This window comes from Rhinolophus sinicus, linkage group LG01 (assembly GCF_036562045.2).
Source record: "Rhinolophus sinicus isolate RSC01 linkage group LG01, ASM3656204v1, whole genome shotgun sequence".
Taxonomy (NCBI): Eukaryota; Metazoa; Chordata; class Mammalia; order Chiroptera; family Rhinolophidae; genus Rhinolophus; species Rhinolophus sinicus.
Genome location: NC_133751.1, coordinates 128,195,894 through 128,208,555, shown reverse-complemented (window position 1 = coordinate 128,208,555; position 12,662 = coordinate 128,195,894). Strand labels below are relative to the sequence as shown.

The window sequence follows — 12,662 nt, the reverse complement described above, 5'->3', positions numbered from 1 at the left end:
GTACTCATTGGAAGCCCTATGCAGGCACATGCAAACATATTTTTTTTATCTGCCCCACTCTCCACCTCTCGCATTCATACTTATAAAAATTACTTCATATTATTGAATGCCAACATTCTACATCCTCAGAATAAAATAGATTTGGTGGGTATTTTGTTTTTTTGGTGGGTTTTTTTTTTTTTGTTTTTGTTTTTTGGTACATTGAAGGAGTCTGTGACGGAGGCTAAATTCTGAAATGACCCTGGCTGAGAAAAGATACTCACACTTTCTTCAGGTTAACAGCATGTTTTTCAACTGCAGCAGAGCTTTCAAAAGTCACCAACTGGAGTCAGCAGAGCAGATCCAGCCACAGGAGGAGCAAAGGGAATAGGACGAAACTTCATTCATCTTCATTACTTAAAATGGGACTTTCCTATAGGTGGTCCCACAATAAATATAGCACCAAAGCTATATTTTAATTCACATGTATAAATAAAATTAATGTACCACTGTCATTTAATCCAACACATACCTAGTACACAGTTATTCTCTGCAAGATACTGAAGATCCAAATATAAATAAGATGCATTCTCTGCTTTTATTCAGTAAGAGAGCTAGACATATACAAACAAGGTAATATGGCTTTGCCAAGGGCAGAGGAGGTGCCCTAGATATATGTCACATCCTCCCAGCTAGACTGCAAATTCCTGGGAATTGGGGCTGGTATCATATACTTGCTTTCATCCACTCTGTGCCATGGACACAGCAGGTACTCAATAAATACTCTCTGAATTTATTCATCTAGCTTACAAACAAATGCATCTTGCACTTTCTAGGATTTGTCTTGCTGTGTAAAAAACTGCTTTTTTTTTTTTAAAGCACCTGAAAGATGGCTGGACTGAGGATGTGTTATGTCCACAGCATCATGTTTTAATTCCACCACCTCTATCATCCAAATGAAAAATCTAATATTCATGAACATGATATTAGATAACACGTCCATAGAGTCTGTCTAAGGAAATTCCTCCTTATATGAAGTTTAAATTGTTTCTTTCTTTTCCACTGAAGACTTGTTCTTAATATTTTTCTTTTAATGAGTAACTGAAATCGGATTTAAGCTACTCGTGTAATATGTCCCCCACTCCCAGAAAGAGACTTGGAATTATTAAAATGTTTTACACTCTCGTGTATAGCTGAATAGAGTTTGCACTTACAAAGGAAACACGGGACTTTCTTTTATATGTTCCACACAATGAAAGGCATGTCACATTCTGCTTTTTCAACTGAAGCACGCCACAGCCCAGAGGGTTGGTTACTGTCACAAATTCAACTTGAGAAAAGCCCTTCAGATAACAGAGAAGAATGCTACCTGCCAGGAAATTAATCAAACTTACCAAAAAGTTACTACAATTTGATCAGAAATATCTTTTTGGTGAACCACATGTCATTTCTGACTGCAGTAGTCATAATAAGGGTATAGTAAAAGAGGACTGAGAAATACGCATCAAGTGTAAATGAGAAAAAATGGTTAAGTTCAATTTAGCTAAAGGGTACTTTTTCCCTTCTCACTCTTACTAGAGCTAAGCAGATCTTAGGCCATGCCCATTTTATACGCATCAGGCTACACCTATATACTAGCAAACCAGCAAAAACAAAACCAAAAAATGACAAAAGAAACTGGGACTATTTAGCCTGGAAACAAGAAGTGCATGGCGATTCCATAATGTGAACGAATGACTGTAAAGTGCAAGCAACCCAGGTATGCTCCATCTTCACAAACGAAAGGCATGTTGGATTCATATTGTACAGATAAGCTCTAAGAAGGTTTCTAAAGAAACCTTCCTATCTTACAGGTTTTAAAAGTAAATGTGTTCCCGAGAGAAGTCACGAAAGTGTTTTAAGTCTTTTATATAAGAGATTATTCATTCTGGTATCTAAGGACAAAATTAATAAACAAATGAACAGCCTCCCATAAGCAAAGGCGGATGGTGTACACCTTGGAAGGAAACTGACAGCTCACAGACAGCCGGTAGAGTGGAACTGTTCATAGTATGAGCTCTGAGCATTTCCCAAATGGTGGTCACCAGCAATGTGTGGCTATTGAGCATTTGCGATATGACTAGTCTGAATTGAGAGGTGCTTATAAGTGTAAAAGACAGACTGGATTTCAAGGACTTAGTACAACAAAGATCTAAGACATCTCATTAATAACTTTTTCATAATCAGTCCACGTCAAAATTACAATATTCTAGATATATTAGACGAATAAAATATATGACTAAACTTCATTTTTTTTTCCTTTTTTTTTTTTTGATGTTGCTACTGGAAACTTGAAGATTGCATATGTGAATTGTATTTGCAACTCACATTCGATTTCTATGGAGAAAACAGCTCTAGAATCAGATGACCTGAGTACGGATCCTGATCTGGGGCAAGTCACTTACTATTTCTACATCTATAAAATTGGAATACTACTAATAATAATACAATCAACTCCAATCTTTGTGAGAGGATTTCCTGAATTAATGTATGTAGAACAGTATCTGGCACATAATATATGCTCAATAAATCTGTTATTAAAATCCAATGCACACATCCTCTCTGTAGAATATCCTGACATATAGTTGCTTATCTACTCTTTAAATACCCCCAAAGATGGGGAACTCAATTTCCTTGAGAAAGCCTGTCGCATTTCTAGATAGCTCTGCATATGAAAAAGTTCATTCCTGGAATGAATAAAAATCTCTCTTTACAATTTAGAATCTTCTGAGCTTCTTTATATATGATTGCAACAGAGAAAAACAGAGGCACTGGTCATACTCCAACACTATGCTTCTATGGAAATTGTTGGAAGACTTTGGTATGGGAAATAGGAATACTATGTATTCCTATGGAAGTTCATGTAAAGAGACCTCATGCTGACCCAGCAAAAACACTTTTAAGAGACAGGTCTTCAGAAATGTGATTTCTCATACATGTTTAACCAAGTAACCATCCTTCTTTTAGTAAAGTTGTCACCTACGACCAAGGACACTTTCCTGTCAGGATGCACAAGGAGAAAAGAGGACAGACAAGGGCCCTCACCTGACCAGCTGAGCCCAATCACAGGAGTGACCAGGCCACTGCCAGCCCACCCACACTCACATCTGAAGACTGCTTTTCCTGTTTTCCTGCTCTTTGTGATAATTTCAAAAGCTAATAATGCTTTGCATATTCAGCAGAACAGTTCTGCCTTAATAATAAGTCATTAATGAAAAGGAATATGATGTGGCTTTCCTAAGAATGTCGGAATTTTCTGAATTCCAGTGGTTCCTCAGTAAGCCAACACTTTTAGATACAAATGTCTCAGGATCTTTACAAATCTAAGCTATTATAATCTTCGTGCATAAGGTGTGTGCCAAATCAAATTGCAGCCTTTTCCCATATTTCTAAATGACACTTCTACTTCCAGGAAGAAGTGATTCAGCAGCACTCTTGAGTCAGTCGTCTCCACTGTATATGAGAGTCTGGTGTGAGACTGTGTGTGAGTGTGTGTGTGTGTGTATGTGTGTGTGAGTGTGTGTCTGTGTGAGTGTGTGTGTGAGTGTGTGTGTGTGTGTGTGTGTGTGTGTGCTCACGTGCACGCACATGCACACTATTACATTTGGGAGAAATTCCAGCAGTGGTTAAGACTAAACTTCCCTAACCTCAGGCTCTGGGGCAGTCAGTCTGATGCATCTAAAGCAAAATGAGTTTTGCAGCCCAACAGTCTGGTATGAATGCAGTTCTTGGCTCTGTGCTTCACCAGCTGCACTGGCTTTATGCCAGGTGCCAAAAGTCCCTCGGCCTCCGTTTCCTAGTATGAAAAATGGAACTAAATAATAGAACCCATTTTGCAACATTATTATGAGGATTAGACATACTGATTCTAATGCACGTAGCCTGGTATGCAGCATGGCACAGGTCATCAATAACTGGCAGTCACTCTTGTTGTCTACCTGGATACCATTAAGCTTTGCCTTGGAGATTCTCAAAGGTCCTCTAAGATTCTCAAAGAGAGCCTTAGAGACTGTCACCCAGGCCTCCACTCTCTATCACAGTCCCCTCTCAAACATTTTCCAGAATTCTCAGTAGAGAGTGATGCCCTTTTTCATTCAAATCCTTTACTATCAGAACTCCACAAGCAGATGCTAATAAGAAAATAGATTCAATCAAACATTACAATTAGAATTTACCACCTGAGTTGTTCAGACAGAGAGAGGGCTTTGTGAATTGGCATAATCAGAGAAAACTCAGTGGAAGTATAATTAAAACTGGGTCTTGACTAACAGGTAGAATTTGGATAACTCAGAGCTGATGGCCCAAAGCAGTATTTTTGGCCTTTTAAAATAGGTGTGGGTCTTGTGGATGACTTAAAGGGAACAGACCTGATAGAAGAAGGAGGTGGGTAATAGGAAGTTAATGGCTGGCATGATTAAATTTGATGAAGGACCTGAAACATTATTTTTTCTTCTATTCAAGAAAGAAGCACAACTTAAGTTGTATTTTTCTGGTCCCATCTAACAGTGTTTGTGTTTAATTCTAGCTAGAATAGATCCAGAAGAAATCACCAAAGAATTTTTCTTAAAGAATCTGCAAAGTCATTAATATCTCTTTCTTCTCCATGATTGACCAGAAGATATTCCAGTTCATAGCAGGGGTCCATTCAGACAACATGAAGCCCCATTAACAATGTTTAATCAGAAAATGAATGGAAGTCAATACAAAATAAATTGAGTTAATTCTGAAGACTAGAAATGGAAATGGAAAAAAATAATTACTTTTTTCTAAAAAGAAAAAAGTCTTGTTGAACTACTCCTACATCCATACATTTTTATTAACTGGTCGGAGACAGCTGTGGGGTAGAAGGATGTACAGTTGTAGCAGATGACGTGGGTTAGAAATTTGGCTCTGTCCCTTACAGGTACAACTTGGATGCTTAGTTTATGTTTGGGGGTAAAAAAAAAAAAATGAATGAAATTAAAGAATGGCTTTACATGAATGAATAACTAAAGGGGGTTTAGGAAACTTTGGGCTCTTTAGTAATATAAATATATATGCATATAATAATATTTAACCATTTTTAACAGATAAATGTTAGACATAAAAAATTAAAATGCAAATGTAAATATATTTCAAGTTCAACTACTTGATAATGCCAAGTTGGCATTTATTCATGTTATGGATAAAACATCAAGGGATGATATCAAAAATATTCACCAAGTGATAGGGCTCAAGCACCACCCAATCAGAAAAGGCTCCAGCAACAGCCCTGGAGAGGGTCCCTAGGCCCCCCTGCCATACCAAACGGTGACTCTCTTAGTGTCTGTAACAAGAAGCGATCCAAGAGGTGTCAGGGAGTGGCCCATAAGACTGAACTGGTAGTAGGGCCTGCAGGGGGCTTAGAACAGTGCCTATTAACCTACTGATTCAGAAGTAATTCAATATTTTTATAACCAGTAAGGCTGTCTCAATGCACTCTGGCCAAATGCACCCTGAATATGTCTAACATAAGCACAAAGAGCAGAAATCAACAGAGGAGAGCCCAGAAGCAAACTCTGCAAGGAGAGATTACGGCAAGCTTTAGTCTTATTACCATTAAAATCTTTCATGTATGTGTACTACATAGTATGCTTTTTTTAAAATAACCCCCTGAAAAACCCCATACTTAAAATATGCAGTAGTAACCAAACTACAGTCGAAGACCAAGGCAGTATGGCCTATCTGCCATGAAACGAAGAGCGTTTCTCAACACTGTGATTCTTCCGTAAGTAATGAGCTGTTCACTAACATAACAGTAGGGCACAAATCTGCGGCCAACCCTCTTGCAGTCAAGTGGGATGCAGCAAAGAGCTCCTCTCCAACCAAGGCACTGAAGAATTGTTTGTGCATTAGTTACTGAGAATTCTGTGTTTAGCTGCAGCATATTTAATTACAAGAGGCTCATCATTAAAATATGCCTAGAGAGGCAAAATCAAAAGCACGCATCATGTCCCTTGTGGCAAAATACCTAAGTTCAACAATGATAGCCTTTTGTTCCACAAAGGAATAGTTCCACATTTTTATAGATCCTCACATCTAGGTCAATGTCCAACCTTTTTTGATACGAAGATCTCTTTTATTTTAACTTCAAAAAATTCTACAGAGTCCCACATCACAGCAAAGAGTTGTACTTTTAGAATCCATTAATTGCAAAAATACCTAAAGAATGAATAGCGATGCTTTTAGATGTAATGGGTTTTACAGTATGGAGGTTCCTCAAAAAATTAAAAATAGAACTACCTTATGACCCAGCAATTCCACTTCTGGTTATTTATCCAAAGAAATCCAAAACACTAATTTGAAAAGATATATGCACCCCTATGTTCGTTATAGCATTAGTTACAATAGCCAAGATATAAAAGCCATCTAAGCGCCCATCAATAGGCGACTAGTTAAAGAAGAGGTGGAACATATATACAAAAGAATATTACTCAGCCATAAAATATGAAATCTTACCATTTGCAATAACATGGATGGACCTGGAAGGTATTATGCTAAGTGAAATAAGTCAGACAGAGAAGGACAAATACAATATGATTTTACTTATATGTGGAATCTAGAACAAAGAACAAAATAAAGGAACAAACAAAACAGAAACAGACTCATAAATACAGGGAACAAACTGATGTTTGCTGGATGGGAATGGGGTTGGGGGGCAGGGTGAGGAAAGTGAAGAGATTAAGAAGTACAAATTGGTAATTATGGAATAGTGACAGGGATGTAAAGTAAAGCATAGGGAATATAGTCAATAATATGGTAATAATTATATATAGTGCCAGGTGGGTACTAGACTAGTCAGGGGGATCACTTCTTAAATTATACAAATGTCTAACCACTATGCTGTACACCTGAAACTAACATAAAATAATATTGAATGTCAATTCTAATTGAAAAATTACAAAAGGGGGGAAGAAAGGTGAAGGGGAATAAGAGGTTCAAATTTCCCGGTATGAAACAACTAAGTCATGGAGATGTAATGTACAGCATGGGAAATATAGTCAATAATATTGTGATAGCGTGGTACAGTGTCAGATGGTTGCTGGGCTTACAGTGATCTCTTCTTCAGGTATACAAATATTAAATAACTATGGTGTATACCTGAAGCTAATATAATATTGTATGTTAGCTATATTTTAATAAAAATCTTTTTAAAATATGATGTGCTTTATTCATCACAAAAGCATATACGCAAACTCTTAAAATATAGTAGTTCTTATATGAGCTGGATGACTTAACTGTTCAGCTTACAAACAAAGATTGGATTGAACTCCACCACTACAGTAACCCTGAGCCCTCACCAGCAGTGAAACTCTATTCTACAGCATCTTCAAGGTTGATTCTAGAAGCCTACCGAAAGACCCGGAGCAATTGTATTTCACTAATATTCTATTTTCCCCTTCAAATGAATTGTTTGGTCTAGTAGAACGCTCATTATATCTAGCATAGAATGCTCATAACAAATCATATGTGGATTACAACCAAAAAAATAACTAAGCATTTATAGTTTGTATAATCGGAACACCGCAGGCAATAAAGTGCAGGATGAAAGTGTAATCCTAGGAATTCCGTGACTGTGCTCCCTATTTCCTTCTCAGTCAAAAGCTACATACAAGCTGACAGACAACTGCAGCTAATCCTCTTTGGCTTGCTTTCAACAACAGCTACTGTTAGCTATGAAAAACCGTCTATGTAAATGCTGGTAAAAACAACAAATTAATCCCAATTAATGGAGAAAATTTACATGGTGAATAAAATGTTTAACATCTTGCAGCAAGGGATACCACAGACTTCACATCTGCTAAAACATTGATCCCATGCAAACACACAATTCTAAAATTTCTAAAATTAAGAGTGGAGTTTAAAATCCTACTTTCACAGGTTTAACATGTCAATTATCACTTAGATATTAATCTCGTTAAAAGCTCTAAATTAAGGACCCGTGTTATATTTAGGAAGCTGCCTGGTGTTAAAGTGAATGCAGCTGTTTCTTTTATAGTTATATACTGGAGAAAGTCTTCTTTTAAAAACATAAAGCACTTATGTGTAATTCATATTCAAAAAAATCCAAAAGCATATCTACGTAGCTCATATAAATAGTTTTTAGTACTGTAAGATCCCCTAGTTAGTCAAAGACCCATCCTTCACGCTTTGCAGAGTGTCTCTGAAGCTATGTTGTTAATGGTTCTGTTCTCTGCTCCAACAAGTAGTATAGCTATCACTACTTAGAATCTTTTAATCTTCTCGTCTTATTGTATACTTAATATATTGTATCATTTGTCATTTTGACTGTTAACTCAATAGGACCAGTCAACTATTCTTCATCATTCTATTCAAGCTTTTGAAATGATGTTCTTACTTTAATGCCTAATATTTATAAAGGTGCGCAGAACAGCAAAATTGCGGTTTTGGCAAGATATTTTTTTTTTTCCTTTGAAGAAATCACATGACTGCAGCTTCGGTTTGTGAAGTATAATTAAAATGTATTGACAGGCTTTTGAATTTTTCTTGTTTGGACAATCCTCTTCCACTAACTTAGCTCCTAGTTTTTGACTGCTTTTTCAGTCTGTTATTTAAAAGCAAAGGTTTTGGGTTTTTTTTTTTCACAAATATTAATAAAAGTATTATTCCTTTGGAAACAGGATCTGCAGCAAGTAGACAAGGTCCAGGTCCTGATAAGGTACATTTTAGCAGTACCATTTTTCTTTCATTCTTTACCTTCTTTTCTCTCAAAAGGCACACTCAGCAGAGAATAGAAAGGTGCCTTTAGTTGCCAGTTAATTAATGTCAATCCTCAAATTGTGGAGTCTGTGTTTACACTGTTTTTATGATCAGTACTTATTAACTGTCTAACAGTCTTTCAGCTTCTGAGACTTCAACTCTTTAACAAGCAAAAACTTTGATTAAAAACAATGGGGGAGAGGATGTTGGAGGATTAAAAAACATTGCAAAGATCATTTTTCAAGTATCAATTTAAACATTAAGCTAGATAGAAATTAAGCCCACTCATTATGAACCCTCACAGTAGACTATCCAAGTCCACCAGCAGTAAGCAGTCCTTTTCTAGACCAGACATCTCCAAGCACCTATCACTGATTAATCTCCAATCTTCAGAACCCTGAATGCTTTGAAGGTGTTCAGCACGGCTGAAACTGTGCTGAATTAAAGTGCAAGATTTTCCTGCATTTTTTGAGTCAACAATTGTACCTGTGTGTGTTGTGACAGGGTCAGGAGAGTTATCTTCCTAATTCTTTTTCCTTTACATTTGATGAAGAGTTTCCAGTCCTGGACTCCCAGAAGGTAGATGGAAAAAAAAAACACCACCAAATATCCAGGCACGGTAGGAAGCCAATTCCAGGGACTCTACTCAATTGGCACATCTACCCACAGAAAGCAGAGAACTGGTCACATTGTATTTTCAAAAGAAGCTCCTGGAATTAATGGCATCGAGGTTTAAAAACAGTGGTGCGTCAAAATGAAGCTTCAAGACAGGGACGTTGTACAGCTTTCAACCCACAAATACATGGGCGGTTCACTTACAGTGGATAGGACTTCTTGGTTAGTAACTCCTAAGTGGTTTTCATAAAGGCTTAGCCAAGGCTGTAGTGTATCCAGAACACAAGAAGGCTTCCCTGGAGATCACCACCTCCCAGTTACCCAACAAACCCAGACCATCCTGACCCCACCTGGGAGATAAATGTAGCACTCTGACATCGAAAGACTGCCTGTCAGAAGGACACTCCATATGCACGTGCGTGCTCGCGCGCACGCACACATGCACACACACACACACCCCACAGCCTTGTTAGCATGCACCCTGCCTGCATGGGTTACCATTTCCATGATAACAGAGCACCCACAGGTCCTCTCCTAGAAAATACCAAGAAGGCTCCTCCAGCCAGGTTGTCACTTACAAGAGCACAAATGCACATAAAGGTGGAAAGCTATCAGCAGACCACCCCGGCAATGAACAGAGCACCAAACAACCCTGGAGTCTTCCACAGAACATGCTGGGGTGCCATCATCTGAGTCGAACTCCACCTTGACCATACGGAATGGAACTGAATTGTAATATCTCTTAAGTGATGCTCAGAATGATTGCCCCAAAAAAGTGCAATTAGATCACACGCTCTTCCTCCGAAATAGTTTCCCCTTGCCTTGAATTCAAAAAGAGATTGAGAGAGCTTAACGGGCCCCCTCCCCAAACACACACTCCAAGCTTTCCAACTTCTAAACTCAAACTGCGGACTTCAAGAAGTGGAGGTTCCACTGGCATATTCAAATAACTTGAATACTACCAGAGATGTTAGAAAGGAGAAGTGACAACAGCTTATTGTAATGCTTTAAAAATTACACGTGTCCTCCTCCCTGCACCTCACAGCCATGCTAAGCCCAGTTTTCTCTTGATAAACATCGTAATGTAACACCAGACAGGTGAATCCCATTCTCCCCAGCTAGCTCCTCGCCCCCAACAGGACAGTAGAAATGTAAACTGTTGCTGCAGCCTTCTGACACTATACTGATAAATCAGGGGAAGCTGCAAAACTTCTTGGCTAGCTCAGCTGTCACCCAAGGGCACTGAAAGCCCACTGGCCAATTCGCAGTCAGCGCTACATGAAGAGAACCCTCAGTCAACCTGTTTGCAAAGCCCGCAGAACTCCCCGCCTTCAGATCCTGGGCTCTGAGGCTCCTCGTGCAGGATGGGGGACCCCAGCTCCCTACTTCAGTACCCTCCAAAGCAAACTGGAAGGGAACAGAGAGCCTTCCGCCCCAATCGGAAGACTCCGTCAGTTGCCTGAGGTCTGTGCCCAAGTCTCAGCGTGGGGTATCTCTGCTCGCCCAACGCCGGGGTCTCGACGCTGTGCCCCTAGCAGCCCACCCTTCCTGCAGCCCCCAGCCAGAGTCACCCGAGAAGCTCTGCTTGCAAGTTCCCGCATCTGGCTGGGAGAAGGGGCAAAGGAGGCTGTCCTGGAAGGAAAGAGCAAAGTCTGTGTCTCTGGTGTGCCCTCCGCCCTAGATGCTGCCACCGATTGCCCCTGCTGGCCAGGGGCCCAGCGTAGCGCGCCGCACTCACCCGCCTGGCCTGAGCCGCTGCCGCAGCTTCTGGGAGCCACCTAGCCCTGAGCTTCCGGAGCGCAAGAAAGATGGTGGTGTGTGTTGGGAGACCACCCATCCCAGCGTCTGGCAACCCGGAGACTCTGGCTCCTCAGCACTGAAGCAAGAGGAGGAGGAGGAGGAGGAGGAGGAGGACGAGGAAGGAACAGCGCAGTCAGACGCCATCTGCTGTACACCTCTGCGCAGCCATTGGCTGCCGAGTGCGTCCCCTGAGCCGCGGGAGCGGGCAGCAGGGAGCCACCTTGTGCCTCACCTCCCCCAGCAGCTGACCCCCCACCTCCCCACCCCTTCCCGGCCTCCCCTCCACCCCCTCCTCTCCGCCACTTCCTCCGCCCCTTCTTGGAGCAGGTGCACCCTCTCCCTCTGGGAAAGCCTCGGGCGATGGCCTCAACCTCAGCTCCTCAGCTCCTCTGCTCTCCCGAGACTGTTTTCCGCAACTTTGAAGCTTCGGGGTGCAAGTGCAGACTGGGTGAGGGAGCCTTTTCAGCTGGCCTGAGCCTGGGTCACCCAAGCCGCTGATCGCAAGGGACAGGGGCAGGGAGCGCTTTGCGCGCCTTGGGGAATCACAAAGTGATGAGAGGGGAGGGAGGAAAAAGAAGACAGTGGGGGGGTGTTTTACTTCCCATGCATAATCCCTCTACCCCGACACCCACACGCTCCAGAACACTCTTGACACGTACCCTAAAGTGAACACGCACAGAGCCATCCCGCCCAGTCCGATGGTCCGACGTTCCTCTGCAGTGCCTGGGCACAAGAGGGCTTCAGTGTTACAGGGGAAAAGACAAAGAAGACCCTAGCGGAATACATGGAAAAGAGAGAACGCTAAAAATTGGGGGTGAGTCCAGGGGACTGCCAGGAGCTGGGGCCTCACCTGCCTGGACGCCCCCTTGCTCAGAGGCTCCCAGAGGTTGTTAGTCCACGCAGACCAGTGCTGGGAAAATCCTTAGCTCTGGCCTCTTTTTTAAAGGTTTGCAGTCCTCTGGTAACGAAGGTGTTGGGGAGGTGGGAGTGAAGAGTGGGGGAGAGCGCCTTTGGCCTCTGGGGCATAGGGCGGATGCAGGTGGCGCTGAGGAGGTAGTGAGTGAGTCCGCCCAGGTAAGGCGGGGGCGCGCACGTGGGCAGGCTCGGAGCAGAGTCACAGCTCTGAGAGTCCTTTACTTACTCTTCTGACACTTGTTCCAAACCCTCCTGGTGTTTGACACCTTTGATCTAGGGAACGTCTTAGGCTTGTTCAGACAGATGAAGAAGTTTCTTCAAAAGGGAGAAAAGGAAAAAAGCGTGAGGACTACTTACTGCCAATTACAGGGTATTGTGCCTGTCATATCACTTTCAATGTGTGAGCCCAGGGACAGCAGGGATTGTATCTTTTCGATTTTATCCAATGCTTGGCACACCATGGGTGCTTAAACAGAAGCAAAATAACGATGAGAAAATTAAAGCTTGATGTCATAGCACAATTAAAGAGTTAAGTAGAGCAGCTAGGGTTTTCAGAGAAACAATCAAAAGAAGGT

The 12,662-nt window shown here is 41.3% G+C and overlaps 1 protein-coding gene across 4 annotated transcripts in view; it reads right to left on the bottom strand.

Moving 5' to 3' along the window:
• The window catches only part of THSD7B (thrombospondin type 1 domain containing 7B), an 802,394-nt gene extending 790,321 nt beyond the window's left edge, over positions 1 to 12,073 (bottom strand). For 3 of the 4 annotated variants that reach the window (XM_074335728.1, XM_019752567.2, XM_074335740.1), the window contains exon 1: positions 11,111 to 11,398. The gene's annotated coding sequence lies outside the window, so the exon portion shown is untranslated. Of the gene's footprint in view, positions 1 to 11,110; positions 11,399 to 11,831 lie in introns of those variants that run through there. The other variant, XM_074335732.1, reaches the window with a different exon arrangement.
• Between the last annotated feature and the right edge of the window lie 589 nt (positions 12,074 to 12,662).